This window comes from Pleurodeles waltl, chromosome 4_1 (genome assembly GCF_031143425.1).
Source record: "Pleurodeles waltl isolate 20211129_DDA chromosome 4_1, aPleWal1.hap1.20221129, whole genome shotgun sequence".
Taxonomy (NCBI): domain Eukaryota; kingdom Metazoa; phylum Chordata; class Amphibia; order Caudata; family Salamandridae; genus Pleurodeles; species Pleurodeles waltl.
The window spans coordinates 462,978,057-462,983,577 of NC_090442.1; positions in this window are offsets into that span (position 1 = coordinate 462,978,057).

Here is a 5,521-nt window from a genome sequence, read left to right on the forward strand (position 1 = left end):
AAATGTCTTAATTAGAAATTATTAATGACTGTTTATGCATTTTGAATAATGAATTTAGTAGAAAATGAATAATGTAGAAAATAATGTGCATGATTGAAATTGTGACCTCTGAGAATGGCCATCAGTATTCAAAAGAAGTACTAAGAGTGACTAACATACGTAAATAGCGAAAATGTATTAAAATACTGAAGTATTGTGACATGTTGAAAGATATAACCTGTGTTTTATAAATTTTATGCCTTAACTTGGCAAATGTCTTGGCCTAGTCTCACCAGGGCTCATTCAAAAGCTGTATTCCTAGCGTTTAATGAAAAGTGCTGACAAGATGAACTAACCGTGAACTGCTCATGGTTTAATAAAATTCTGCTTAGCTGAAGCTTCCAAGTGAACCGACGAACAGGAGATGATGGAACTTGAATTGTAATGATTGGTGTGTAAAGCACACTGGGTGTATTTTCCCAGGATTCGAACAATAAGGACACTGACTGGAGAAGAAGATGCAACATTTTTGATAGCCCGACGAGCCGAATGATGAGAACATCGTAAAGGGGACCAATCAACGACATGTGAACTGTGAAATATTAGAATTTATTGATTTGGTGCATAAACTTTATTGGCTAAGTAAATAACGTACAACTAATTGACCAATTAGAAATTAGGGGATGGTCTGGGTGACTTTGCTATAACAACGTGACAGAGGGAAGAGAGTTCCGATGTTAGGGGAGAGAATTGAGAGAGCAGACCTTGTATTGAAATTGCGTGACCGCAGAGGTGACTTGAGATTCTGTCATTGGGCTCAAACTCACTGACAGAGCCTGATGCGATGCTGATCGACTGATGACCTGAGAACGAAGACTGATTTTGTTGCTGACCCATACAGTGGATAGGTAGATATGACAATGTGACTATATTGCATTCTTGTGCCTTTTCTTTCTAGGTACCAACTGCGCTGTCTATATAGTATTCTTAGTTTAGATGTCTTCTCTAAATTCATGTTTTTCAAAATTGTTTTTGCATGACGTCCCACATCCTAATGCTAATCTGGGCTAGATAGTTTCTCTTACATGATGGTTTGACAAGATTACAAGACAATGATTGACGGAAAACTCTGCTGAACTTATGACACATTTTGGGTTATTGGGACTAATCTTATTGATTTGTGCTAATGCTCTAGAATGTAATCTGATGCAAGCTTTGATTAGATTATGTTCTTTGCGTCTTCTGACTTCATGACTTAGGCCCTCATTACAACCCTGGCGGTAAATGCCGCTTACCGCCATGCAGAAGACCGCCAACATACCGCTGCGGCAGCGGAATTCCGCTACAGGTGTTACGACCCACAGCTCGGAATCCACCATAATACAGACACCCACACAATTCTGCCACACCTTGGGTCAGTGATAAACTGGCGATAACAAAACCGACACCGTCAGACCAACAGGAATACGCCCACACTATCACGACCCACGAATCAACACGGCGGTCTTTTAACCGTGGTATTCCATTGGCGGTACACACCGCCGCGCTCAAAATACACACACATATACAAAACACAACCACATTGGAAAAATCGAAATACACACACCTGATACACATACACACACCACACCCACACACACAATCCAATATAAAGCACACACCCACATCACCCACAAACCCTTACTACCTGAAATTTGAAACCACGCCAGAGAGAGACACCACCATAAACAACACCAGCATCCACAGACACACAACACCATCACTTACACAACATCCACGCACCTCAAACAACACACACCAACACATCCCCTCACACATCACCCACACCACATCATGGCACCTCAACAACACCCCAGGTTCTCTGAGGAGGAGCTCAGGGTCATGGTGGAGGAAATCATTCTGGTAGAACCACAGCTATTCAGATCACAGATGCAGCACACCTCCATTGCAAGGAAGATGGAGCTATGGCGAAGAATTGTCGACAGGTTCAACGCAGTGGGACAGCATCCAAGAACTAGGGATGGCATCAAGAAGAGGTGGAACGACCTATGGGGGAAGGTGCGTTCAGTGGTCTCCAGACACCAGATTGCTGTACAGAGGACTGGCGGTGGACCCCCACTTCCTCCCCCACAACTAACAACATGGGAGGAGCAAGTCTTGGCAATACTGCATCCTGAGGGCCTCGCAGGAGTAGCAGGAGGACTGGAATCTGGTAAGTCAAATCTTTACTACCTTATCTCCCCCACCCTACCTGCATGCCATCACATACTCCCACCCTCACCCCCATCACTCCAGCACCTCACATATGCCCCACTATTACAACCCACCCATCCCAATACCAAGCCCTGCATGCAACACCAAAGCATGGACACCCATGACCAAAGCATGTCCACTACAGATACCCACACAGACCCCAAACCAAATATCACACAAGGACCAAGCCAAGAATACAAGCACTGGAGTACAGGGTCACTCACCCATTGCACACAATGGCACACACAGATGCAATAATCATGCCTTTACACCCCTGCAGGACCCCTACCCAACGTCACCGGAAAGGAGGTACCAGACATATCCAGTCTCCCGACAGAAGAGACCCACAGTGAGGACAGCAAGCTCTGCACAACTGGATCAAGATAACCAGCCCCGCCCATCTGGGAACTTGGGACAGTCGGTTCCCCTGACACTGGCACAAGCCACCACAGAGCCTCCCCCTCAGGAAACACCACCACAGCACCCACCCAGCGGGCCCATACCTCTGTCCCCAGGACACGTCAAGCAGCAGTGTGTCCACCACTACAGGGAACCCAGGCAAACCCACCAACCCAAGAAAATCAGGGACCTGGGGCAGTGGCAGTGGGGACACGGTTCAGGGGACAGAGGCTCAGGAAAACAGGGAAGCTGGGAGGACTGCTGTGCGACAGGGGGAGGACAGGCCCAGGGAACCCACTGTCCACGAGGCACTCTCCACCATCATGGGAGCTTACCATCATTCCCAGGAGACGATGGCAACGGTACTGGCCAAGTTTCAGGAGACCCAGCGGCTGCAGGAGGAACACTAACTGGGGATCAGGGAGGACCTGAAGTCCATTAACAACACCCTGGTCACCATTGCAGGGGTGCTGCAAGACCTTGTCAACACCAGGAGGGACACTGTGGCACACCAAGGGGCCCCTGATACTAGCCTGGACAATGAACTGCCCTCCACCTCCGCCGGCGCTAGTGGACAGAAGGCACCGCCACAGGAACACAACACCAGCACCCCACCCCCTGCAGATGGAGAACCATCCCGCAAACGATCCCTGAGATCCAGGAACAAGACAGAGAACATTGCCAAGACCCCCGCCAGGAAATGAGACCCCCCTGAATGTCACCCTTCTGTCCCACTTTGTCACCCTGTCTATCCTTCAACTGCCATTGCTCCACTTCCTATGCCAGGTGACAAGTCCGTGTCCATACACTGAGTGCAAATGACAGACTTATGCTAGCTCCAATAAGAGTATGAGATATGGGAGGCAGTGACTTCTTCTTACCTGTGCCTCACTGGAAGTATTGCATGATTATGTTGTTTCTGTTGTCAATATCCTCTTCTTCTGCCTCCTCTTCTTCACTGTCCACAGGCTCCACGGCTGCCACATGACCACCATCTGGCCCATCCTCCTGCAGAAAAGGCACCTGGCTTTGCAAAGCCAGGTTGTGCAGCATACAGCAGGCCACGATGATCTGGCACACCTTCTTTGGTGAGTAGTAGAGAGAACCACCTGTCATATGGAGGCACCGGAATCTGGCCTTCAGGAGGCCGAAGGTTCATTCAATCACCCTCCTAGTTCGCCCATGTGCCTCATTGTAGCGTTCCTCTGCCCTTGTCCTGGTATTCCTCACTGGGGTCAGTAGCCATGACAGGGTGGGGTAACCCGAGTCACCTGCAAATATCGAGGGACAACTGTTAGACACACACTAACCCTTAGGGACAACCCTATACCCAGACACCTATTCACACTGTATAGGGTCCTTGGCCTCACCTATTAGCCACACACGGTGCCTCTGGAGTTGCCCCATCACATAAGGGATGCTGCTATTCCTCAAAATGTAAGTGTCATGCACTGAGCCAGGAAACTTGGCATTCACATGAGAGATGTACTGGTCTGCCAAATACACCATCTGCACATTCATAGAATGGTAGCTCTTCCGGTTTCTGTATACCTGTTCACTCCTGCGGGGGGTTACCAATGCCACATGTGTCCCATCAATGGCACCAATGATGTTGGGGATATGTCCCAGGGCATAGAAGTCACCTTTCACTATGGGCAAATCCTCCACCTGGGGGAATACGATGTAGCTGCGCATGTGTTTCAACAGGGCAGACAACACTCTGGCCATTTCCTGTCTATACACTCACTTGATACCTGACCTTAAACAGGAGAGGACCTACACTGCAAGTGCTGCTGTGACCTGTGTCTGGAAGCGATGATGGCTACAGTGTCTGGGGAAAGGACCCCTGCCTTCACTTCGGAGGAGTTGGAGAAACTAGTGGATGGGGTCCTCCCCCAGTACACACAACTGTACGGTCCTCCAGACAAACAGGTGAGTACACTGTGAGCATACTGCATGGGCAATGCCTGTTTTGAGTGGTGTTGATGGAAGATACATAGGGGGTGGGGGTGAGGCCTGCATGTGCGGACGGTAAGTGTATATGCGTCAGGGCAAGGGTGGGAATGGGTGCCAATGAGTATGACGGTCCGGACGGGTAAAGAATTTCCTTTCCCCCTGTACTATTCCTCTAGGTCAGCGCCCACCAGAAGAAGGCTATTTGGCGTGCCATCGCCAAGGACGTCCAGGCCCTGGGGGTCCACCACAGACGGAGCACCCACTGCCGTAAAAGATGGGAGGACCTGCGCCGCTGGAGCAAGAAGACAGCGGAGGCCCAGCTGGGGATGGCCTCCCAACGTGGGAGGAGTGCCCATTGCACCATGACCCCCTGATCTTCCGGATCCTGGCGGTGGCGTATCTGAGTTGGATGGGCGATTGAGGGCATCACAGCAGCCACAAGGGGGTGAGTACACTCTAATTTAGCTGACTCTGCGCGCATTACGAGGTGTCTGGGTGGGGGAGGTGGGCAGTGGGTTCCCCTAGGCCAGGGCGATCTTGGTAGGCAAGGTCCCTTGTGAGGCAGGCTTTGTGGCACCCCTATCCCACTAGTGGTTAGAGCCATCTACACCTAGTCAGGCTCCTGTGACTTCCAGGTGTGCAGCAATCGTGCTTAGGCATTGTACCCCATGGGCAAGTGATTAATCTAGGAACTGTAAGTGCATGGCATAGTGCAGAGGGCTGCTGTGTCTGTTGTGTCCGCCAACGGTAGTGGTGTTGCATGAACTGAACATGTCTTTCTCCTGTCTCCCCCCCCTTTTTGAGGTCTCCCTGTTCTTGTGTGCAGTAGCATCATCAGACGGAGGAGCATTGGCACCGGAGCAAGAGGGAGCTGCATCCCACTTGGCCCTGGAGGGTGAAGCAACAGAGTCTGAAGCCACCAGTGGGATGGAGG